Source organism: Notechis scutatus, chromosome 1, assembly GCF_049901735.1.
Source record: "Notechis scutatus isolate UNSWTSFEM ecotype Mainland chromosome 1, rNotScu1.2, whole genome shotgun sequence".
NCBI classification, from domain to species: Eukaryota; Metazoa; Chordata; class Lepidosauria; order Squamata; family Elapidae; genus Notechis; species Notechis scutatus.
In genome coordinates, this window is record NC_142009.1 from 291409786 (window position 1) to 291437245 (window position 27460).

The following is a 27460-nucleotide window of genomic DNA, read 5'->3' on the forward strand; positions in this document are numbered from 1 at the left end:
AAGGAATATAAATCCTTCCATTCAGTCAGAACTGAAGAAGCTTCTTGGATGAGAAGCGATACCTCGGTTGCCTTTTCAGAAAGCACTTTTGGGACAGTCAGAGCTTAGCTGGAATGGATTTGATTTTCAGCTTTTTATTAGCATTTAAATAAAATCCAATTCATGATCGAAATGCTCTATGTTGCCTTAGCAGTAGCTGCCTACTGCTACAGTACTCAAGTTCTTACTACTTTGAATAAAAGAGAATGAAAATGGAAAAAACATCCACAGCCCATGGCAAAAACAGTGCTCTTGATTAATATTGTCTTGGTGAACTTTCAGTCAGGAATGCTCTCACTGATTTCTGAGTTTACCCTTGTAATGACCATATTGTATCATTTTGTCTGAAGCCCTCTGATTTTTTTATCTTAGTGGATATTTAAAACACACAAAAAATGAAAAAAATAGAAATTTACAAGCATTATAAGTAAAAAATACTGATCCTTTTGGACTAACATTTTCAAAGTACATTGATAATGGTATATTCATTTGTTTTGTTTCTATTTTAACTGCTTTGCTTTTGGGGGGAATTAAAATATTTCAAATAAAAAGACATTCAAATATAAATATTTCAGAGTAATTTTTGATAAGAAATGTAACACTAAATTCTGGTACACTATAACCACACTAATATATGGACTGCCTGAGTACGTACATATGTGGCATAAATTTATGTGCAACTCCTTGTTATACTCAGAACATCAGAAACTAGGAACTGTAAATCCAAATACTTACAAGACTGTTATAGGGGGAGATTTACATTTGGTGCTAAGTTCTGGTTAACTAGTTAGCACTTACAGCCAACTGTAGTTAAGCAAACTACAGTTGGCTGGCTCCACCAAATTTGCTAACTCATGAATCTAAACTTATCTAAACCAAAGCCCAATGATATTAGTTCTAATTAAGTAAGAGCATTGCCCTATAACCTGGCTTGCACAATATGCAAAAGCATATAGTAATTTTGTTAGGCTCAGTACGTTATGCAAGCTTAGACCGCATCTTAATTGTTAGTCAACATTTGAGTCAGTTTGTCTTCTCTTCATTCCTGAAGGATCTTGCCATATAGCTTCCTAATCCAGAAGGATGGGCATGACTATGACTACATCTTTCTTCTATTATTTAACTTCCCCCAATGTGCAGGAGGTCTAAGAGAAATACCATAGAAGCAGGCAGTACCTCTATCTTTCCACATTTCATGGCCAATGGCTCCACATCAGAATAATAGGATAGGGTAGGGTAGGATAGGATAGGAGTTGGAAGGGATCTTGGGGGTCTTCTAGTCCAACCCTCTGCTTAGGCAGGAAACCCTACACCACTTCAGACAAATGGTTATCCAATCTCTTCTTAAAAACTTCCAGTGTTAGAGCATTCACAACTTCTGGAGGCAAGTTGTTCCACTGATTAATTGTTCTGTTAAGAAATTTCTCCTTAGTTCCAAGTTGCTTCTCTCCTTAATTAGTTTCTACCCACTGTTTCTTGTGCTGCCCTCAGGTGCTTTGGAGAATAGATTGGACACCCTCTTCTTTGTGGCAGCCCCGGACATATTGGAACACTGCTGTCATGTCACCCCAGTCCTTCTTTTCATCAAACTAGACATACCCAGTTCCTGCAACCGTTTTTCATATGTTTTAGCCTCCAGTCCCCTAATCATCTTTATTGCTCTTCTATGTACTCTTTCTAGAGTCTCAAAATCTTTGTCACATCGTAAAAAACTATACTAGAGGTTTATGCCAAATCATGTAAATTTAAAAATGAAATGTCATGAGACCAGCCATCTTAAATGTGGCTGGAATGCAAAGCAACAGTATTATTACCAAACCATAGGTTACTTTTAACAAAATGAAGCACATTTTGCAAATATACCCTATGCGTATACATAGTTTTTTTGTACAGCACAGTATATATAAGTGATGGCTAACCTTTTCCATGTTGCGTGCCAAGTGCCTGCACGTGCCTGTGCATGCCTGCACCCATGATGCAATGCGTGCAAGACTTCCCCCCGCCCCACTGCGCATGCGCACATGACCCCCCACATGCTGCATGCCTCTGCGCATGTGCACGCATCTCCCACACGCACATCTCCCTGCACATGCACGGCAGATACCCAACAATCAGCTGGCTGGTGGGGGGTGTACGCGCATGCGCAGTGGGGCTCTTCCAGGCGATCTCTCGCATGCCGGCACAAGTGCTATAGGTTCGCCATCACGGGTATATATCATTCTAATGATAAATTGGGCTATTCCTCAAAAATCCTCTAAGTTTTATATCAGCTTTCCAGTGGTAGGATTCAAATTTTTTACTACCAGTTCTGTGGGCGTGGCAGGGGAAGGATACTGTAAAATCTCCAGTCAGAAGTGGTATTTGCTGGTTCTCCGAACTACTCAAAATTTCCGCTACCGCTTCTCCAGAACTGGTTAGAACTTGCTGAATACCACTTCTGCAGCTTTCTAATTTTGATAATGCAGCTTGTAGGTCACTACTGGTAATACCTTTCTTTCAGAGGATTCCTTTGCCTGCTGCCCTCCCCACACACATTGAACCCTGGCATATGAGAGAAGTGTGATCCTCACAGCAGTGGTTTTTCTGGCAGCTAGGGGAAATAATATAAATCAATTCTACAGTACCATTTTCCAATCCTGTAATATGAAGCATGTGCCTAAGGAAATCACTCTCCTTCCCCCAGAGATAGATCAATCTCACAAATCTTAAAAATGTCTTTATTTAAAACAAATACAATACAACGTAAACATTCACATATGATATATTCAACAGCAAAAGAGATAAAAATAACAGGCTGCTAAAACACAGCAATTTGAAGAGGATTCCCCAAAAGAAAAAAAAAAGATGAACCTTTAAACTTGGGACAAATTCATGGATTGGCTGTTCAGATATCCTAAAATATCTCAAAAAAGACATCAAATATACATCCAGGCTACATAATAATATAATATAATAAGTGCCTGAGATATTAAAGAGCACCACACAGAAAAGAGATGAAAATTAATGTTATGCAGATAAATGTGCTGGATGCTTTTCTTATCCTTCTTGAGGTAATGAAACAGATTTCCTTTTTTTTAAACCTCATTTATGGTTTGATTTCATTTTTCAAATTATCTGGAGGACCACTTTTCCACGATATGTTAATGGTCACAACTGACATCTTTGAGGACAGCTCTCTTCTATATCTCTTTATTATTAATTTAAAAAGCCGATCTTCCATGATAAATACTTTTGGCCCTTTATTTGTCTTTTCTCAAAACATGGTTTGGTTCATATATTTTTTCCTGCTATATGAGTCATGTAAAGATGTAGGACAAACAGTCCCTGTTCACAGTAATTCAAATTAAGGAATTTTGTCTGGAAGATTTTCTTATGCAACATGAGACAAGGATGAGAGGCAATGTTTCTAGGGAAGGGGGAAGTTAGCTTGATAATAGTTGAAAATTACAGGCCAATCTCCTTATGCTGCGTCACCTGTAAAGTCATGGAATCAATTATTAACCAATCCATCATCCTTCACTTAGAGACAAATAACCTACTCTCCAATAAACAATTTGGTTTCAGAAAAAACTATCCTGTAATCTGCAACTCTTACACTGCAAAAACATATGGACGACACAACTCGACCAGGGCAAAGCAATAGATGCAATCTACATAGACTTCTGTAAAGCCTTTGATTCAGTGGTACACGACAAACTACTCCTAAAAATAAAATCCTATGGTATCTCTGGACAACTGAATAACTGGATAGAAGCATTCCTGTCAAACAGACAACAAATAGTCAAAATCGGGAGCGTACTATCAAATCCAGTACCTGTCAATAGTGGTGTTCCCCAAGGCAGTGTTCTAGGACCAACTCTCTTCATACTCTACATAAACGACCTCTGTGATCATATTAAGAGCAATTGCGTTCTCTTCGCTGATGATGTAAAGCTGTTCAATACCACAGACAATACTGCTACCCTACAAAAAGATCTTGACTATGTATCAGAGTGGTCAAACAAATGGCAACTTCAAATCTCAACAAATAAATGCTCTGTCTTACATATTGGCAAAAAAATCAGAAAATAAAATACAAGCTGAATAGTCAAGATCTTGTTGATGACTCAAGCTCTGTAAAGGACCTTGGAATACTCACCTCTAATGATCTAAGTGCTAGAGCCCACTGCAACTACATAGCCAAAAAGGCATTAAGAGTTGTTAATCTAATCCTACGTAGCTTTTTCTCTGGTAATATCACACTACTAACCAGAGCATACAAAACATTTGCTAGACCAATACTCGAATACAGTTCATCAGTCTGGAACCCACACTACGTATCTGATATTAGCACAATTGAGAAAGTCCAGAAATATTTCACAAGAAGAGTTCTCCACTCCTCTACTCGTTGTAGAATACCTTATGCCACCAGACTTGAAATTCTAGAACTTGAAAACCTTGAATTACGCCGTCTTCGGTCTGACTTAAGCATGGTATATAAAATCATACATTGCAATGTCCTGTCAATGAATACTTCAGCTTCAACCATAACAACACAAGAGCACACAATAGATACAAACTCAAAGTAAACCGCACCAAACTTGATTGCAGGAAATACGACTTCAGCAATAGAGTGGTCAATGTCTGGAATACTCTACCCGACTCTGTAGTTTCTTCCCCAAACCCCAAAAACTTTAACCTTAGACTGTCTACTATTGACCTCACCCCTTTCCTAAGAGGTCTGTAGGGGCGTGCATAAGCGCACCAACGTGCCTACCGTCCCTGTCCTATTGTTTCTCTTATTCTTTTATTTTTCTTATATGTACCCATTTCATGTATTCACAACTATGTATACATTTATACTTATTATCTTGTAAACAATTGGCAAATCAAATAAATAAATAAATAAATAAATAAATAGCTGACTCAACAGAGTATATTCATATTTTGTGGAGACCAGTGTGCAAAAAGGTAGGAATGGGAAGCAATTAATGAAGCCAAGAAGTTCCCTTTCCTCCTGGCACAAGAGGAAGATATCCTGACCAACAAAAAGAATGGCACATGGGGTGAAACAGTATTAATATCTTTTCTAAAAGAAGACTTCTCTAGGCACAGTGCCTCAGCCAGACCACAATGCGGGTGACTTAGACCAGATGGAGTACTTCTGCATTCTCAAGTTCCGTAAGGATGATCCAATTCACCAGCTAGGCTGGTCTGAGTACAAAGGCCCTTGAGGACATAGGGTACAAACAAGGAAGGGGAAAATTGCAAAATTAATTTGTGCTGCATACTATCAGTAGAACATGCGCTACAGCATCACTTGTAATGGTGCCCTATGATTTGATTAGCTTTTTGTGTAAAATACTTTTCTTCAGTCAGTTGAAGAATTTTTGTGGATTTGTTAGTCAGATCACAGATCACTACATTAACTCAAGGTTTATTTAAATGTTGGCTTCTCAACTAATACAGGGTTCATACATTTCACAAAGCCCTGTTGGAACAAAGCTACATGGCTGTGGTATGCAAAAAAAATCAAATTAGCCTTAAACCAGTAGTATGGCTTAGCACAATCTTGTGTCTCAAAATCTTTGAGTGGTGGCCTCATTTTATAATCAAGACGATGTGTGAAAGTCAAGAAGACCCACAGTTTCTCTGTGGGTCTTTTTATTTATTTTCTTATGTAATTATTAAATATCTATTCTATGCTGATTATCTTACTGATAGGAGACTATGGGTGATCTACAATACAAAAAAGTAAACAACATTAGAAAATTTAGTTTAGTTTAGTTTAGTTTTAGTTTAGTTTACTTTATTGTCATTGCACCTCGTACAACGAAATTAAATACCATCTTCAGTGTACATTATGACTATGAAAATAAACACAAACACACATCCTTCATATTCTATATATTGAATTGAAAACCCCTGATATTGCATTAATATTGCACTATACAGTAGAATTCTATAGAATTACTGCCCTGGGATAGAAGCTGTTTTTCAGCCTATTTGTCCTTGTTTTTATTATCCTGTACCATCTGCCAGATGGTAATAGTTCAAAAAGAAGGGGGCCCAGGTTGAAATGGATCTTTGAGAATGTTTTGAACTTTCTTAAGGCAGCAGGAGATTTGAATGGAAAAGGTAAAAGTTGAAAACCAAAACAACGGGTGGCCTGGGGATGGTGATTTTCTCTATCCTGTTAGCCACCTCTGATGTAGTAGGTGCCTCTTGGGGCCCCAGGCCAAGCAACAGAGCCAAATATTTAGGCTCTTTCAGAAAGCCAAGAGTGTGGGGGCGGACCTCATCTCAGACAGGACCTCATCTCATCCAGAGGGCAGGGGCCACAGCAGAAAAGGCTCTTCCCCTAGATCCTGCCAGCTGAAATTCTTTGGCCGACATGATCTGAAGTACATCCATTCCACTGGACCAAGTGGGGCAGGCTAGTTCCATTGGGATGTCTCAGATACTCTGGACCCATCCCATAAAGGCCTTTAAAACAAACTGGCAACCTGTGCATCTCGCATTTCAGCACTGAGGGGTCTCCAGAAATGTCTGTGACACTGCATTGTGTACAGTTGTAATTTAAATTATAAATTATAAAATCTAGAAACCGCCCATCTCCCTTGCAGAGGGTCTTCAGACAGTGTAAAAATAAAATATTAAAAACCTCAAAACAGCATCTAAATATTGATAAGAGGCAAAGATAATTAAAATTCAACATTAAAAGTTAATGAAAAGGCACAGGAAAGGGCCTTCAGGCTGCTCGCTAGCCCTACAATCATGCTCCTCATAGATATTTCTGAAAAGGAAGGAAACACCTTGCTCAGGTTCATATTGATCATTTTTGTTCTGGCTCTGGGACCAAAACTGAAGAGTGCAAAGCTGACCTTGACTAAGCATGTATGCCCTGCTTAGGGATTCACACTATTTCAGACATATGCAAAAGCAGCTGTCTGTGTATTTTTGGACAGGAGCTTATTATCCCTGCTGGAACAAGCTGAGAAGACAGTGTCTATGCTGACATAGAACAAGTTTTGCTTCAATATTTATTAATTTTGTAACTTCACATGTTGTGTGAATCCAGCTCCTATGATTATGTTTCAGTGTGTCATACAACCCACCCCCCCACCCCAAAAAAAATATTGGGTTGAGTAAAGCATAGTTAAGAAAACCACAATGAGTGATGAGTACATTGCTAAAAGAATTCAGAACCACAAACGTAGTGATAAAATAATCTAAAGTATGTGACTGGGAAGGTCTATATCAGTCTGGAATAGTATGCTTTTGAAAAGGATTGTCTACATTTAAGAATTTGATGGAAAACAAAATTAATACCGTAGGTGCATCCATAACACTGTAGCTTTGCAACATGAAAAGTACACTTCTGAACACAAGTTTGATTTAAACATACAGTCATCTTCACAAGGTCAGAATATAGTAGCCATAAGTCACTTGCCTTAAGTCTTCACTCATTCCTCCCGAATCCTGAATCATTCCTTAGAGGTTAGGGTGACAAATATTCCACAGACTGAGATAGAAGAGAACAACATAATTTGTTTAAAACTCCCAAAAAACATAGAGCCCGGCAAACTTTTTTTTTTTTTTACTGGCAAGAATTAGGCCATTAATAAACAATATTAAATTTAAAGGCTTCAGAGATGTGGCGTATTTGATGTAGATCTGCACTTGTAGAATCTCCTCCTATAGAAAATACAAATGGTTTCATCATGGTTAGTTTTTAAGTCAATCTAAGGAGTGTTTATTTCAATGTACTTTTTTTGAAAATTGATTTGAGGAGTCTCTTCACTTCCAGCCTTTGCAGTAGCCATTTCTCTCCCAGTATTTGCCTTCTCTCTTAGCATATTTATTTTAGTTCCTCTCATAGTCATAACCTTCCCACTTCCTTATTTCTGATTTCTTATTTTTGCCAGGCTGTCAATAGGGAAGGGAAGAGGAGAGAAGAGCTCCACTGTTTTTATTTGTAGAATAAGAGGAGTTGCATTTGTACTATTTTGTTTTAACATTATTCTATAATCACAAGATCTTTACTATTCTACTTTCAGAACAAGAAGCATTTTACATTATTCTGTTTTAATTGTATTCCGAAATATATGCTTACATGCAGTAGTATCCCCTTTTCTCATTTCTGTATGCAAAATATAAAGATGCATGAGAATCTGGGATTTTGTTACTTATTTCCAACTTATATATATTTGTTCATATAAATATACATGTCCCTATTTTCCTTGATGCAAGATTCTACCTTGTCCACCAATTTTCACGTTCAGTTATCTTGATCTACATGACGAGTCAGTTGCACAACTTTGTGAGATTCTGTACTCTTTCTCTCCTTTAGGGCAATTTCTGTAAGTTTCTTTCTTATTCATTTCACATAATTTTGTGGATCCCCAAACGGGATGTAGGAGAAGGATAAACAATCTTTCCTAGAGATCCCAGGTAGCACTCCAAATAAGATCCTTCGACAGCAGCCAAATTGGTGGATGGCTCCCCTGCAGACAGAAGATACAGTGAAACTATGAAGCCAAAGGAGATCAGTCACCTTGCCTATGATGACTACCATACTTGCAGATCTGGATGATGATAGAATCCATTAAAGTAGATACAACAGGGATTGGGAACAGGGACAATTTTTATTACATTTGGATGGCATTTTATCATTGTAGTGGTGAAAGAACTCAGAAGGAGCAATGCCTCTTGTTTTTAATACCATACTATCCAATAATGGGTTCTCTGGGTGAACCAGCCTAGTATAGCTAATCAATTCTCCTCCTCCACTATTTTATGTTAAAACCAAATAAAATATCTCTGTTGAAGCGCATAAGAACAATAATGCCTTTTCCTGGCCACAGTATGCTAGGGGTGTTTTCATGGTGAACATTATGTTACCGGCCTGTCCAGTAGTGCCGCATATCATTGCTCTGTTCTAGATAAAGGATATGCACCTGGGATTGCAAGGACATTATGCAAGCTCCAGCCACCTTAATTCTGGCTTATGAAGTAACTCATCATTCATATTTATATCTGTTGAAGAAAGCATTTCCTACCTGTTTTGTGGTAGGGAATATACAAATATGTGTGTGTGTGTGTTTTCTTAAGTTTTTGTGGGTATCTATGCCTGATGATGGCAGATGAGATTCTGCTGAAATGTCGCTACAACTTTAAAAGCACAACTATAATGACGTGGGAAAATACCCGAACAAAGCTGAATACCATACATACATATATACACTGCTCAAAAAAATAAAGGGAACACTTAAACAACACAATGTAACTCCAAGTCAATCACACTTCTGTGAAATCAAACTGTCCACTTAGGTAGCAACACTGATTGACAATCAATTTCACATGATGTTGTGCAAATGGAATAGACAACAGGTGAAAGCATAGGCAGTTAGCAAGACATCCCCAATAAAGAAGTGGTTCTGCAGGTGGTGACCACAGACCACTTCTCAGTTCTTATGCTTTCTGGCTGATGGTTTGGTCACTTTTGAATGCTGGCGGTGCTTTCACTCTAGTGGTAGCATGAGATGAGGTCTACAACCTACACAAGTGGCTCAGAAACAGACTCCATGAGGGTGGCATGAGGGCCCGACGTCCACAGGTGGGGGTTGTGCTTACAGCCCAACACCGTGCAGGACGTTTGGCATTTGCCAGAGAACATCAAGATTGGCAAATTCGCCACTAGCGCCCTGTGCTCTTCACAGATGAAAGCAGGTTCACACTGAGCACATGTGACAGACCTGACTGGGTCTGGAGACGCCATGGAGAACGTTCTGCTACCTGCAACATCCTCCAGTTTGGCAGTAATGGTGTGGGGTGGCATTTCTTTAGGGGGCCGCACAGCCCTCCATGTGCTCACCAGAGGTAGCCTGACTGCCATTAGGTACCAAGATAAGATCTTCAGACCTCTTATGAGACCATATGCTGGTGCGGTTGGCCCTGGGTTCCTCCTAATGCAAGACAATACTAGACTTCATGTGGCTGGAGTGTGTCAGCAGTTCCTGCAAGACTAAGGCATTGATGCTATGGACTGGCCCGCCCATTCCCCAGACCTGAATCCAATTGAGCACATCCGGGACATCATGGAGACTCCACCCACCAATGCCACATTGCACCACAGACTGTCCAGGTGTTGCGGGATGCTTTAATCCAGGTGTGGGAGGAGATCCCTCAGGAGACCATCTGCCAGGCATTGTAGGAGGAGCATGCCCAGGCATTGTAGGGAGCTCATACAGGCACGTGGAGGCCACACACACTACAGAGCCTCATTTTGACTTGTTTTAAGGACATTACATCAAAGTTGGATCAGCCTGTAGTGTTTTTTTCCACTTTAATTTTGAGTGTAACTCCAAATCCAGACCTCCATGGGTTGCTAAATTTGATTTCCATTGATAATTTTTGTGTGATTTTGTTGTCAACACATTCAACTATGTAATGAACAAACTATTTAATAAGAATATTTCATTCATTCAGATCTAGGATGTCTTTTTTTGTGTTCCCTTTATTTTTTTTGAGCAATGTATACACACACACACACACACACACACACACACACACAAAACAAGAGTTGAAGCCTTAAAATGTGTTTTTAAACATTAAATATCAAACATTTTTAGCCACATTACAATTTATGAAGAAATTTCAGGGCAGATAATAATATTAATGTCCCATTTAATGTCTGAATTCATAGGCGATAAGGGACCCCTGTTCAATTCTTCTGCACCAGTTGTACACATCACATTTAGACTATGCATTTCCTGAATGTTGGATTATCCCCCTCCCACCTCTTCTTTTTTCCCCAGAGGTATGCCTGGCTTCTATCATTTGCCAAATGTGTAGCCTTGCTTTCCATCAAAATAGGCCTGACAACTTCCTAAAAATATGTCTCTCATCACAAAATTCTAAAATAATCCTCAAAGCAATAGGAAATGGAAAGCTGTCCAAATCAGTTCTAAATGAACAGATAGGGCTCAGTGGAGATCTTTGTAATTATGCTGGAGTAAAGCTTTGTGTAAACAGCATTGCCCAGTTTTGTTTGCTGTTTTACTAGGACATTCATACGATTTTATAATTGAATTAATTGTTTTCCTAGTGGTCCTCTTTCTTTTCCTCAAACTTTAAAAAAAAAACCTTGGAATTTATAAAAGGAAAAGAACAATATTGCAAACTCCCCTCTCCAGTCTTAAAAAATATGGCTCTGAAATGTCCAATAAGATGTCTGAAGGTTGAACTTGTTGATGTTTAGCACACCTTCATTATAGCTTTTTTACTGGATGCTATTTTGTAGCATTCCATTTATTCACTATGAATGAGATTTTGTCTTTACTAAACACAATTACTTGCATTGGACTAAATCCATTTAAAAGGAATAAACACATTTGTACTATTTTTGTAATTGTTTTAAAAAGTCACTTTGGAGGAACCCATTTTTTTAAAATGGACACTCTGGTAAACAAGACCTACCCCATCAAAATTCACTCATTAATTCATTAATTCATTTATCCATCCATCCATCCATCCATCCATCCTTTCACAGGATTTATATAGCCATCTAATGACTCTAGGTGACTCATAATAATCCATAAAAAACATAGTTAAAAAAATGTACTCTCCTCCTCGCAGGAACCAGACCAATCACCCTCACAGCTCAACCTCCATCATAGCCCAAAGCTTTGAGGAAAGCCAGGTCCTGATGGCCCCTCAGCAGGCTAAAAGTGTAAATATCTCTCTGGTATCAGGAAGAAGGCTGTTCCAAAGGACTGGGGCAGCTACCAAGAAGGCATGTCTCCAATATGAGATGATACTTAAGGGAGAGGACCTGCAGCATGCCCACTTTATCTAACCTAGTTGGACAGGCATAAAGCTTCAAGGAGAGGCAGTCCCAGAAGTAACTTGACCCTGTGCTATGTGTGCTGCCAGCCAGTGTATGGGAATTGGATAGTTAGGTAGCAATTGTGAGCTGTTCCCTTAAGGGAATGCATCATGGAAAATGTAGTTAAGGTATCCTGGGAAATGTAGTCCATGTCACGTGACCACATCTGTAATTCTAATTGGTCACTAAATTGACCCTCGATGGGTTGGGGGAGTTTTCCTCACTTGGCTGAACTCATGGACTTGTGGTAACTGTTCTACTTCTATCGTTACAAGATGGGAGAAAAAGGATAGGAGATAAACCATATTTTTACCTACAAGACAGATATGCAAAGGATTGGTCATTAAAGAAGAACTTCATCACAAATGTGAGTTATGAGGATACCTGATGAACCAATAAAAGTACTTTGTTATGGATGTTTTGTGGAGTTTATCTATCTGCATCTGTACAGGATACAGAATACTATGTATGGCTTTAAAGTTGATAACCAACACCTTGAATTATGCCCAGAAAGCTAAAGGAAGTCAGTGCAACTCACACAACAGTAGTTCATGTAGCCATGGGGCACACAAAACTATGTGCGACTGCATTCTGGACCTGTTGCAGCTTCTGGATGGTACTCAAGCACAATGCACTGCATAGCAATAATCCAAATGGGAGAGGCTAAAGCCGTGATGGTGAACCTATGGCATGTGTGCCGGAAGTGGCATGCAGAGCCATCTCTCTGGGCACACTAGCCATTGCCCGTTGCCATTCTGGGTTCCAGCACGCGCATGCGCGCCAGCCAGCTGATCTTCGCACACACAGGTGCGCCAGAACCGGAAGACCAGGTGGCCGGTGCCCATGGGTACGTCGGAAACTGGAAGCTCAGCTTCCTGGTGCATGCATGCACCAGGGAGCTGCTCTTCCAGTTTCCGGTGCTTCCCCGCATGTGCATATGTGCTCCTGTTTTGGGACTCGGTGCCGAAAAGGTTCACCAACACTGGCCTAAAGGATTGGGTGACTGTGAGCAAGGTCTCCTAGTCCAGCAATGGAAGCAATTGACGTACAAGATGGATTTGTGCAAAGCTCCCCACCCACCCATCTACTCTTTCACCAGAAGTCATATGTCTAAGAAGTCCCTCAAATTGTGCATGATATTTGGGTGAGGGAGTATTACTGCATCCAGAGTCAGATACGTCAACTCTCTTGACCCTAGGGAGCCACAAATTTACAACCAGTACATACTGATAGCATTAAGTCACAACCTGTTTCTCTACATCCAGGAACTTACAGCCTCCAGGCACTGAGACAGCACCTGAACATCATCTGCCCCACATAGAGATGTAATTAGATATCATCAGCATATGATGATACCAAACACCATGTCAGCAGATGATTTCTCCAGTGGTTTCGTATAGTTAAACAGGAGGGAATAGAGCTCTGACTCCGAGGCAACCACAAAACAGGGCCTAAGGCTGGATCTCTCTCTTCTTTTCCATTAGCCCTGGTATCAAAGGAAGGGGAAGAAGAACCACTGCAAGACAGTGTCCTTCATTCTCAAACCCTGGAACTGGTCCAACAAGATATTATGGTCAAGGCCACTGAGACATCCAGAACAGCCACATTCCCATCACAAGCTATCCAAAGTTCATCCACAAGTGTGACCAATGATGCCTCAGTACTATAGCCCGGCCTGAATCCTGACTGAAAAGAATCCAGATGATGTCTACTAATTAACTATAAAAAAAATACTAAAATATTTCCAGGGAACATCCAGGATAACTTACTGAATTCCACTTTTACAGCAAAAGTATCGTGAGAAATCATCCATCTGAACTTTAATATTGTGGCGAGCAGATGGGAGAAGGCGGCACCAAAAAGCTCTGCCTTTTTTTTAAAGGAAAAATTTTTTCCCCTTTCCCCCCCCAAAAACAAAAAATAGCCCCCCCCCCCCCCACCCCCCCCCCCCCCCCCCCCCCCCCCCCCCCCCCCCCCCCCCCCCAACAGCCCGTGAGACGTTTCCCAAAAAATTTTATTTTGATACCATAGCTGCTGCATTCCCCCCTCGGCTTATAATTGTAAAAAATAGTTTTTTTTTTTTTTTTAAATTTGGTTTTTTTATTTTTTTTTTTTTTTATTTATTTAAAAAAATTATTTTTATATTTTTTTTATTTTTTTTCTTTTCTTTTTTAAAATAAAATTATATTTAAAAATTTTTCTTTTAAAATGTTATAAACGACTGATAATATAGAATATAGGGAAATGGAATTTATGCCCTGTGCAGGTAGTGAGCAGACATCTTTTTGCTAATATTTCTGCAAGTTGCTCTGAGTCAGCCAGACCACTGAGGCTGTGGGGATTTCCAAAAGAATTATCAACGCTAAAATCCCCTTGGATGGTCAATGTTTGGTATGAACGGGCAATAAGCCCCTTCTTCCTCTTTATGCAGGAAGCATCAGATGCCATTGGGAGCTATTTAGGGAATAGGACCAAATAGTGAAGAGCTATGTGCAGTGCAGAAGGTTTTAGGAATAAGGCATTCACACTCCCAGTTCCTCTTTATATAAAAGGATCATCAAAACTTTATGTCACCATTTACTAAAAAAAGTTAACATTCTGTATGAAATAGTGAAGTGTACTTGATCCCAGAGGGAAAAAGGATTAGAAGACCCCACAAAAGTTTGGTTAACATAATTGCCAACAACATTACTGTCTATGAAAGCTGTGGAGACATTTCCTTCATCTAGATAAATTCTACAATAATATAGCTTTTGTACATAATCCTATTCAGTGTCAATGTAGGAAACTATTTTCTTGTATCCGGTTAGTCCTCAACTTACCCGGTCAGTGACCGTTCAAAATTGCAATGGCCCTGAAAAAAGTGACTTCTGATCATGTTTTACACTTTTGACCGTTGCAGCATCCCCATGGTCACGAGATCAAAATCAAGAACCTTGGAAACTGACTCATATATTTAATGGTTGCAGTACCCTGGGGTCATGTGATTACCTTTTGCAACCCTCTGACAAGCAAAGTCGATGGGGAAGCCTGATTCATTTAACAACCGTGTTACTAACCTAACAACTGCACTGATTCGCTTAACAGATGTCACAAGACAGATAGTAAAATGGAGCAAAATTCACTTAACAAACTGTATCACTTAGCAACAAAAATTTGGGCTCGGTTGTAGTTGTAAGTCAAGGGCTACCTGCATAGTGATGCTTATCCTGGCCAAAAGATTATAGTACATTGAGCTGAGAGTAGGCCACCTTGCATTTGATGAACATTTTTTCTGAGTAGACATGTATAAGGAGGTACTGTTAGTATGCTATTGGCCCATGATCCCCAGGTGTACTTGTGGAGATAATTAAGTTTAACCGTGGTGCCATATTCATACTTTCATGTTTATGATTTTAATAGATCTACGTATTTAATCAATTTTATATATTTATGTTATTTTATTATTAGTATTGTTTTAATTGTTGATTGGGAGCTGCACATCCATAGAAGATGGGTGGCTGTATAATTGTTTTAAATAAAATAAATGCATAGATATAAGGAGCTGGTTCATATTGGTGAACTGATTGCTTGAGAAATCATTTTGTTTAAAAATAACTTTTTCCTCTCAGCTCAGTTAGAACAGGCACTATTTAGCAGGAGATAAGGGTAAAGCTGAAAGATTTGGATTGAGATATTCAGTTCAGCTTAACTGAACAGACCAAAGTTATCTGTATCTTCAGAAAACGATAGACCAGAAACCATTGTTTACAAACCACAACAGATTCACATAGTACAGCCAGAAACAAATCAGATTATTGGTGTAGAGCAGGGGTCCCCAACCGCCGGTCCGCGGACCGGTACCGAACTGTGAACAAGCCTTACCGGGCCGCTGGTTGCTGGCGCCGCCATCTTTTTGGTAAAAAAGCAATTTTTCGTCAAAAAGATGGCGGGCGCCAGCGCTTCAGGTGAGCTTTTCCGGGTAGAAAGCCATTTCTATCCAAAAAGCTCACCAGAAGCGCGATGCCGCCATTTTTTTGCGAAAAATCACCGTGACGTCACCGGAAGTGATTTTCGTCAAAAAGATGGCGGCGCCCAGCTGACGCTGAACCGGGCATGGACGCCAGCTGACGCCGGAACCAGGCAGCAGCGCCGAAAAGGTTGGGGATCCCTGGTGTAGAGCACGTGTGAATTGGGGAAAAAAGAAATTTGCTTTCAATGTAGTGTCTGGAAGAAGGGCCACTTCATTCTCAATATAAAGATACTGGATCAGAGGTGGTATTCAGTAGGTTCTGACCAGTTCTGGAGAACCGGTAGTGGAAATTTTGAGTAGTTCGGAGAACCGGCAGATACCACCTCTGACTGGCCCCGCCCCTGGGTGGGATTCAATTTTTTTAACAACCAGTTCTGTGGGCATGGCTTAGTTGGTGGGTGTGGCTTGGTGGTTATTTGACTGGCTGGGCGTGGCCAACTCAACATCATTCACATCGAGGCACGCATCTCTTCGCCTGGCCTCTCATGACCGTGGGGATGCTGCAATAGTCGTAAATGTGAAAAATGGTTATAAGTCACTTTTTTCAGTGCCATTGTAACTTTGAATGGTCACTCCACACAAGCAAAGTACCAGCAAAGGAGGGGGGGGGAAATTCCAGAGAAGTTCCAGAGACAGGAAGTCTAGTCCTGCCAAGAATGTAATAAGGGTTAACGGAGAGGCAGCTTTTGTAAGCAACACCAGAATGTTTCCTTCCTGCCTTCCTTACAGGATTAGGCCAGTAATTTCTTCTAACAACCGGTTCTCTGAACTGCTTAGAATGTTAACAACCGGCTCTAGTGAATATGTGCAAACCTGTAGAATTCCATCCCTGGCCCTGCCGCCATCTATTCTATGCCTCCCGAGTCCCAGCTGATTGGCTGGGTCTTCTTTTGTTGCCTTGCACAGGTGACCGGAGCTGGAAAGCAGGTTAGTGGAGTGGGGAACAGGGATTTTGCAGTATTCTTCCTCTGCCACACCTACCAAGCCATGCCACACCCACCACATGCCCACAGAACTGGTAGTAAAAAAAATTGACTCTCACCACTGTACTGGACCATGTGTTGTTTGGGTCTCTATTGCTCATTAAGCCACAACATGATATATTTGGTTTATACCAAAATGATTTGTACATCCTACAGTAGTTTATAGCTTAATAGGCTGTATTAGGCACTAAGTGAAACTCTTGGTCTAATTAGCTCATTGGTGTTCACAATTCATCCAGTATTTCAAATAGAGATGGCTCCCTCTCATGCTTAGAAGTTCAGAAAACCACCCATCTTGAATTCTGGGCATCTCAAAAATAAAACAATCTATCTACAATTAAAAAACATTAAAAACCAAAAGACCAAGTACCACAATTTTTCTGTGCAGCTACAAGCTGATGCTACCAATCTCACCATGTCCCAGCACTTGGAGGGAAAGTGTTAAGTGCTATTTGGAAATTTAGAGGGAGTTTTTAACTCAGGAGGAACGGGCTGACAAGGAAAAATCCTGTAAGATGGCAATATTTAAGGAAAGTGACGAGGTGCATGTTCACCCTTTCTAATGTTGTAGGTGGGCAGTTGTCTTAAGGTGAGGCACTCCTGCAAATAGCCTCTTGTGCCTTATACAACTGTAAAGGTAATAACCAGAATCCTGAGTTGTACCCAGAAGGAAAGTGGGAGCCAGTACAGCTTGCACAAGAGGGGTATAACACAAGTGAACTTATAGACTGCATGCACTGCTGCATTCTGGACCATTGTAACTTCTGGGTGGTCTTCAAGAGCAGCCCCCATGTATGGAATAGAGTATTGCAGTAATTCAAACAGGAAATGTATCAAGGCATGAGTGATCATGAGCAAAGACCCCCACTAGCCATAGCTGCCACTGGCTTCTTGATATATTCTCCTCTTCAGGAGATATTATTTGCTGCAGATACCTCCCCCCCCCATATTAAAGACAAATAATGTGTCTTTAGGCACTGACATGTTTAAGTACACAGAGAAATCCACATTGACAAAAACTTCCTAAGAGTTATAAACATTTATGCTTAAACATTAGGCTGCAAGAAACACCAGTTTAACATTCATTCTTTTGCCCAGGACTTCTGTTGTCTAGCCCTAGGCCTAGGAGACAATGAGAGTTAACTCATACTTTTTAAAAAAGCAGAATGGCCAACTAAGAAAAAATGTTTGTTTTTAACATGAATACTCAAGAAGAACTTTAAACAATCTGGGAAAGATACATATCCAACACAGGTTAACTCTTTTCATCCTTTTGAAGTATATTTCTGCAGATTTGAAAGAAATTGAGACAAAAGGTTTGATTTTTTTTTTATCTGTTGTTATGTTTCCTATTTTATGTACATTGAAGCTTAGGGCACCAGAGCTTTCTACATTTATAATAATCAATATTTATAAATAAATGAGGTAAGCATGATTGTTCGTCTTAGTTATACAAACCAGCAATAGAACAAATATGATAGCCACCCAGAATCACTTCTAGATAAGATGGGCAACACAAAGATCTAATAAATAAACAAAATCATACTTTATTGAACAAGAAAAGATGTTTAATGGAATTAATGTATCCAGTGAATGGAATGAGAGAAATAACAATACAAAATTCAAGGGGTGATATTGCCAGGATAGATAGCTATGTTGCTAGTTGATTTCCTCCCTCTTCCCCCTCCAGGGAAACCACAGAGTCTGGAAAGACCCTCCGCTATATTAGGCGGTACTGTATGAGTAAGACTCTCTGCTACTTTTTCCACCAGCAAATTCAGCTGAACACTTCAGATCATAAGGCTTGGTTGGCATATTTTTATCAGCATATGTCAGCAATTTTTATTTATCAGCAATTTTTATTTATTTAGACAATTTATATGGCCATCCATTTGCCAAAGCAACTCTAGACAGTTTGCAAAATATTAAAAACAATGATCAATAAATTTTTAAAACATGTATTCTGGGTTGCTACCACACCATTCCCAAGACACCCTGACCCAAAAAGTCTGGGGGAGAGCAAGTTTGTAATGCTTTCCAAAGAGACCAGCAGAATTTGGACCAATCCAATATTGGGGTGGAGGGAATCATTTCAAAGGACAGAGGCTACCAACAGAAAAGGCTTGCTTCCTAGGTCAAACTGGATGCAATTGATGCAAAAAAACAAACAAACCTGCAGCATGTAATCTAGAATAATGTGTAAGACAGGAAGATATAATCAGGGATACATGGTTCTGCAAAAAATCCCAGTCTTGTATTATGTAGGTTTTATACATGATAATTAGTACTTTGGGTTGCAACCAGAAGACAATGAGGAGCCAGTGCAGATTGTGAAGTGGTGATGTTACATAATGTGCCCTGATATTCCCATAACTACCTGCACTTCTACATTGCGGAGCAACAGCAGCTTCCAAATTATTTTCAAGTGCAGCTCCACATAGAGTGCATTGCAATGCCCTACCAAGAAATCACCAAGGAATGAATGAGAGCAAACAGAGCCTCACAAACTAGGAACAGATACAATCTGAATACCAGCTAAAGTAGTAAAAAACCCGTCTTCATTAGCTGCCACCTATCCAGGAAAACTTCCAAATTACACACTGATTCTGACAAAAGAGTACAACCCATTCCAGAGCCAATGCTGGGAAATTTCCATCCCAGGATCAGAGGGACCCAAAAGCCTTACCACTTGGGTCTTGCTGGAATTGAGTCAAAACTTAATCCTCCTCATTCACATCTACATTGCTTTCAGACACTTATGGGGCACTTTGACAGCATAACTTGATCAATCCAGAGCAGAGAGGTACAATCAAGTATCATCAGCAAGCTGACATTTTACCCCATACTAACCAGAGGTGGTATTCAGCAGGTTCTGACCAGTTCTGGAGAACCGGTAGCAGAAATTTTGAGTAGTTCAGAGAACCTGCAAATACCACCTCTGACTGGAGATTTTACAGTATCTTTCCCTTGCCATGCCCACCAAGCCATGGCCACAGAACCGGTAATAAATTTTTTTGAATCCCATCACTGATACTAACAGATGACAAGTTTCATGTAGATTAAAAAGGGTGGGAAACAGACTTATAGCTAGATTGTTGTTCCCCTTCCACCAATATCAACTAAAACCATTCACAGAGAACGGAAAACCAAAAATCTAGTCCAGTTCCAAGCTGGGAGAAAGGCTTCCCATTTTCAAACACTGTAGTTTTCCAGAAGGATACCGTTGTAAAAAGCCCCCAACCAGAGAATGAAATATTTTGGAGAATATTAAAAGAGGCAGAATATTATATTTCCCCAAAGGACAAATGGAAAAAAATCTTAACAAAGGCAGAAAGTAGTTCCAACAGCCTCCAGCAGATGCCTGAAGTCTTTAGAGATGGATATTTTGTGCGCATTAAGAAATCCAGGCCAGCCTATTTACAAGCAAAACACTTCAGCTTTAGTTGATGGGATTAAAAGTTACATCCCCCACTCGAATTCTAAGAACAGGACATGACCTTTAGGACATAATATGATTAACCCACCACCATTAGAATAGCAAAAGACACCAGGCTCCCTACAATGCACAACCTCCTAGCAGCACCTCAGAACCCTAAAAAAATCCATGTACTCATCAAAACAATTTGTCAACTGTTCCAGAACTACATGCTGTTGTTGGTTCTGCTCATCAATAAACAGAGTCCTTTCCAATCAGCCTCCATTTTATTTCCAGCGCCTTTCTCCCAGCTTGGAACTGGATCATATTTTTCTTCCAACACCATGTTTGATGATATTGAAAGCTGCTGAAAGGTCAGTGAGAATTGCCTACCATAGATCATTGGCAGAAATACAATTTGCAAATAACAGGAGGATTCACTTTATTCTGTTTTGATCAAATCCCAAAACAGTATGTTCAGTTCTGTATACCATACTTTAAGATGAAACTGATAAATGTTTAGGAAGAGGCTACCAGATGATTACAAGGGTAGAATCTAAGCAATATGACTTAATTTAGATAGTTTTGAGAAGAATTGAACAACTAATTCAAAGAGGTTCCTTTTAACCTACTTCTCTCCAGTCAGGAATACACAGAAGGAAATAGGATATAGGGAAAAAAAATAAAGGCAAGCTTGGACCTGCAATTGAACACAATTGAGATAATTGTCCAATAAGCAAAAATAGGATTTTAATGATGCAACTTATTTTTTCCTAGGTTTGCCATCCAGTTTTCTTGAATTGCACTTTCTGACCTAGCAGTTAGCCAGTTCCAGGAGGAATGCTCCCTCGTCCCATGAGAGAGAGAGAGAGAAAATTAAGCTACTCTGTCCCCTAGTTAAAGACCACCTAAGAGGTGAATTTTTCTGTTCCTCATTTGGTCTTTGGAGTCTGAGGCTTTCTGATCACTATCTAAATTGACATTTATGTTCGACTGACAAATCAAATCTAAGTTTCAAGTTTTTTTGCATTTGAATCTCTTCGGATAGGATTTTCCCTCATCCACTATAACAACACACAATACAGTTCTGAACAGTGGTGTTTTTTATTTTCCTTGAAATAACACATCTCAACAGAAACCAGCTGTAGGCTTTATCCTGTTCTTCAGCCTGAAGCAAAGCTGAAGCTGTAACACTGAGATTCAAATTTGACATTTGATACATATATAGGCACGTAAATAAGCTTTGACCTCAATTTCAAAAGCAACTTTTTTAAACCTAAAGGCATTAAGAATTATGGCCAACATCTCTGAAATTGTCCTTAAGTGCACTTATATGCCTAAATATAAATCAGAGTGTTTAATACTGTCTCTGGGCCATTTTACCCCATTTTCCTTTGCAATATATTCAAAATTTGCCTGCTTCTTTTCAACATGATGCAATTTGTATTTTTGCCTCTTTCTTAAAAGCCTTATCCATTGCAGGGATCCTCATCCTGGAACACAAGGAGTATCCTAATTAGAATTAGCCACTACCCCAATTATGTTTGCTGTAGATTCCAATAGGTTTGTTTTATAGGAACAGATTAAATGTCCTTAATTCTCATGTAGATTTAATTTAAAAAAATCCAATCCATAATTTCAAAATCAGTGTGGTCAGTGTGCACTTGCTAATATTTTGGTACGCTTGATGTAAGTAGCACCATTTCCTGTGTGTTTTTCTACAGCAGGAATGACTCCACATCCTGAACTTGTCCTTTTCTCCTTTCTTGCCTTCTGAGTTCATGTACATTTGCCCAAGTAACAGATTCTGTCTGAAGTCTCAGCAGCCTCTCACGCATATGCCAGAGCCCAGAACCTGCTTTTTTCTGTTCCCCTAGAGTCCTTATGTAGACGTAGGTGCACGTCACCACCTGCTCTAATTTTATCCATGTCTGATGCGGGAGACTTAACTGAGCAGCAAGCAGGGAGGCAGCTATTTTGGTTTTTCTCTGTGGTTCTGGCTATATAAAGCATCCAGCCGTGACCCATATTGCTCTAGAGCAGCCCTGTATTCTCTCTGGCTTAGATACAGCTAAAAGCATTATACATTTCTTCATTTTTCCCCTCACCAATGCTAACAGTATTTTTTGTGGATAGCACTGAAAATGGATGTGTTAAGGCTTCAAGGCCCAGAGTACTGAAACTGCCTCTTTTAAAAACACAGAACCTTTCTCCCAAGCACATTTGGGTTCAGTCTGCATTTATCATTATAGTCTCAAACAAGTGAGCAATAAAGCAGACATGGAGTAAAAAAAAAATTCAATTAAAATCTAATTAAATAGAGTACATTTTACAATGTAATTATCAGTTAATTTACAACTGCTGTCAAAAGACTAAATTTCCTGAACAGGGCATCATCCAAAGATGTTGTGTTTCAAGAATCTTCAAATATGAGCTATGTCACTATCTCAATGGATCAAAAACTTAAGAAAATAAAAGATATTTCAACAGAATTTTTTGATACACCACAATATCTTCAGTGGGGGGGGGGGGGATTAAGATTCTACCAGGCATTTTTAAAAGATTCTCTAGAGCAGGGGTGTCCAACCTTGGCAACTTTAAGACTTGTGGACTTCAACTCCCAGAATTCCTCAGCCAGCTTTGCTGGCTGAGGAATTCTGGGAGTTGAAGTCCACAAGTCTTAAAGTTGCCAAGGTTGGACACCCCTGCTCTAGACGATACTGAAAAGAGTTATATCTGTTCCTCTACCATACAGCATTATCTTAAAATACTGTATGCTGCATGGTTATTGATCCATCAAGATTATTAGCTAAGTCACCAAGTCATAAAATTGGCGCCCATAAATACCATCAAGTTTTGCCAATCCTTTCATCTTCCAAATACGAAAGCCAATAGCAAAAGTGATCCTTTTTCTTGCATTTGTGGTATCCATACAGTGAGAAGGAAAAGTCCACATGCCACACTTCCACTCCACTCCACTCGTAAACCCTGGCCACTCCTGACCTGACAATGAACCCACAAACAATATATAAAAACCCATTAAGTTTATCTTCCTATAGTGACACTGGCTAAACACATGCCTGCATGCTTCTCAGACAAAGAAAAGACTTTTTTATAAATGTTACTGTCCCTGCCTTTTAACTTCTGGTCATCTTCAATAGCTAAGCTGCTTATTTGCTGTCAAATAAACTTCCAAACTATTGCTCTTACTTCTTTGAACCAGGCCCAAATCAAAAGAGAATTTCCTTCTAATAATATACATCAGTACATTCTGTCCTCTATGGACTGTATGTACTCTCCCACAATGAATACATTCAGGGCCTTTAGCAATACCGGCATTAATTGCTTCAGTCATGGGCCAGATTTATCTGGTTTGACTCTTTGCCTCTTTCCTTTCTACTTGGGTTCTGAGGTCATTAGGCAGATTGACACTTTCTGTTAGCTCACAGCTTCCTGGAGTGAAGGAATGGGTGATGTCACTCCCAACCCTTGATGTCTTCAGGTAAGCCAGGACAGAATCCAATATGAAACACTGGAGAGCTGCTGCCAGTCAGCAAAAACAACACTGAACCACATACATAACCTCATATTAAACAAAAACTGATTTTATATAACTTACTAGCACACAGTACAATTTTCCTAAGCAATCATGTAGCATCTAATTTTTGAAAGAATTGGAATAGTCAAAAATACCCGGTAGCACATGTTAGAAATATGGCTTTGGGTAAATAAAATTACAGTTATAACCCACACTACAGTTTCTCTCCTTTCCACCCATCCAAAAGTTCCTGCAAATGCCCAGCCACGTTCCATTGGTCCAGTCAAGGCTGATTGGAATAACCTTGCCCCTTGGTTAGAAGATCAGCGCTATAATAATAGAATTGAATGAGCCATATGCTATACAAATTTTGTGTATGTTGATGAGCTTTAGTTGTGCCATGTCACCTTGTCCGAGTATAGGGGATACTTGAATTTCATCCTTTGCAAACATAGCCTCACCCAACCTTATAATTCCAGTATGTTTCTTGGCAGATTTCATATTTCCTCATGAGATATTTAAGGATACATATAATAATTCAATATCATGTGATCATTTTAAAAAGGCAGCTACTGGAATATCACTCTCTTTGTCTGATTGGACAGTAAAGGTTGGTATGAGGGCAATCTGTTTTTGTGAAAGATCTACTTAGGATTAATGCTTCAATCCACTCATTTACAATTTCTTTAGAAATGTCCAATAGCAGAATTTTTGAAACAAAGCCTTTTATTTCTGCTTATTAACATTTCTAAAATCATATTTTGTTAACAACTGTCTAGGGGCTGAGCAAATATTAATCTAAAATGCTGTTAGTAGTAATCCTCTCCCTGGTAAAAGCACCACCATCCTGAATGTATATTGCCTTTTCGTTAAAGGCTGTTTTTTTTTTTTTTTCACTCTCAAAAAAAAGGAGGCCGCCCCGCGGGGGGCGGGGTGCCCCCCCCCCCCCCCCCCCCCGGGGGGGGGCCGCGGCGGCCCCCCCCCCCCCCCCCCCCCCGGGCGCGACCCCCCCCCCCCCCCCACCCCCCCCCCCCAAACCAACCCCCAAAAAAAACCCCCCCCCAACCCCCCCCCCCCCCCCCCCCCCCCCCCCAAAAAAAAATTAATAAATAATTTTTCTAGACTTGCTGAAATATAAAATTCACTCTGTTCTGGAACCTGGCCAGAGGTTGCACTTCAAACAATCCTTTTATACACTACATTTTTCCAGTCACTGGCACTGAATTTCATTAAGCTATTAATTAATTCTTCCTTTTAATAACATAATGTTTACAATTATCCTAACCATTATGGTAACACATTAATAATTCCTTCCAGTTTTGCATCATCTGCTAGTTTGACTCATCAAATGGATCTTTTTTGCCACTGTCATTGCACACTGAATGACACCAGCCCCAAATGGTTCTTCTTACATATTTATTTTCTCTTGCCCTACTGATATCAATCTGCTAAGAATTCTGTTCATGATCAAGCAAAGAATGAAAAAAATTTGTTATCTTTTTCATATACTGTATCATAGTGCCCCACCATCATTTTATTTATCAACTGAAAATTAATGTGTGGGTATGTAATTACACAATAGCACAATATTAGCCCTAGCTATGTCTTCATATGGAAGGTATTCACTATTGAGGAATTCACAGTGGGGTCTCTCAGTTATGTCACATAAAGCACTAAATAAGATTTGAAGAAAAATATTTTCTAAGAATCCAGAGGCATTGTCAGGCTAATAAACAAAAAGATGTGTTGTAAAATACACTTCACTATACTATTACTGAACCACAAATCTACCGTGTTTGTCATAAAATAAGGCCGGGTTTTATATTTTTTTGAGCCCTGAAAAAATGGCTAAGCCATCTTTTCGGGGGTGACTTAATTCCCCCCTTGCATCCTCGTCAAGAGCGTCCCGCGGGCAGCCTCGCTACGAGCCACTCCTAACGGGTGATCATGGCGGAGCGCAGAGAGCTCCCTACTCCCGCCAAACACCTTTGCTGCAGACCCGAGACCTTCGGCGCCCACCGCTGTTGCTTTCTCATCCGCCATTTGGAGCGCCGCCGTTTGAAGCACCACTGCCACGTTTGGAGCTGCCACTTCCACGTTTGGAGCTGCTGCCGCTGCTTTGGAGTGCTGCCGCCACGTTTGGAGTGCCGCCACCATTTGGAGCACGTTTGGAGTGGCGGCAGTGCTCCAAACGGTGGTGGTACTCCAAACAGCGGCGGTGCTCCAAACGCGGAAGCAGCAGCTCCAAACGCAGAAGTGGCAGCTCCAAATGCAATGGCGGTGCTCCAAACGTGGCGGCAGCTCCAAATGCTGAAGCAGCAGCTCCAAACGGCGGCGGTGCTCCAAACACAGAAGTGGTAGCTCCAAATGCGGTGGTGGCATGGACAGAAGGGAAATCAACAGCAGCAGGCGCTGAAGGTCTCAGGTCTGCAGCAAAGGTAGCTTGGCAGGAGTAGAGAGCTCTCCGTGCTCCGCCATGATCGCCCGTTAGGAGCAGCTGGTGGCAAGGCATGGCTGCCCGCAGGGTACCCCCGCCCTTCCCCTCATTTCGCATGTTTTAAAATAAGTCTAAATTTGGGGGGAGAGGCTTAATTTCATTTTATGCCTAGAAAACATGCTGGGTCTTCCTATTGGGGGGAGCATATTGTTGGAGAAACACGGTAGTTCACAGAAGCAAACAAACCATGTTATGACTTAGTGCACTGTGCAACATTATCAAAATAAAAATCAGAAAAACAAGTAAACATGCTTATAAAATCTATATAACCTATTTATAACTGGCTCCAGAGCGAGGAATGGTGGGCTGAAGATATCTCCACAAAAGTGGAGCCAATGGTTGCCACAAAGAATTGGTGATTAGATGGTTCTTTAGAACTTCTCAGAGAAGAAGATGGCAGGAGATTGGCCACGGACTGCAGCATCTTGTAAGGTCTCCCCCAAATGTGAGCGCCAGGAAATGACAATCTGGCTTGCAACTGATGCCTTTTAAAGGACACTTGCCAATCTCACTTTCTAATAACTTTTGGAAATTGCTTATTAACTACTTTTAAGCTATTAGAGATCTTCTAAACATGTTCAAAAATGCCAGGTGAGTTTGCCTTCAATACCGAAAGAAAATTTTAACCATAAACTTAAGAACATAAAGAAATGAACATCAAAAAGCTAAATATGATTTTGATCTTAGAAAGTTAAAAATGGACTAAGGATCCAGATAAATTTGGAATATAGAAACATGGAGATAGAATATAGAATGGAGCCTGAAATTAGTAGTCATAATATCAACAGTATCAGTCATGATATTTGCCACCATGGATAGACTACATTCAAAAGATGTTAAGAAATTAAAGCAGGGAAAAATGTCTATACAAGAATTGATTTCACTCCTCTCCTCTGACCTTGATGAACTAGCAAATACTAAATTTTGTTTGGATTTTGCCAAATGTTGGGCAAGTTTAGAAATAAGACTGGCTATTACACAAGAAGGCTCAATGATATTGTGCGTCATTCAAATCACTTCTCCTTCTCTGCTTCTCTGCTTCAGGACATTCTTAAACCACTAATAGGCAAGATCAACATGTTATAAGCCTGCACAATATCAAACAAA

The 27460-nt window shown here is 40.0% G+C and overlaps 1 long non-coding RNA gene across 1 annotated transcript in view; it reads right to left on the bottom strand.

Annotated features, from left to right (window-relative positions):
• Positions 1–27460, bottom strand: part of LOC148133431 (uncharacterized) — a 55623-nt gene that overhangs the window by 26585 nt on the left and 1578 nt on the right. The window lies entirely within an intron of this gene.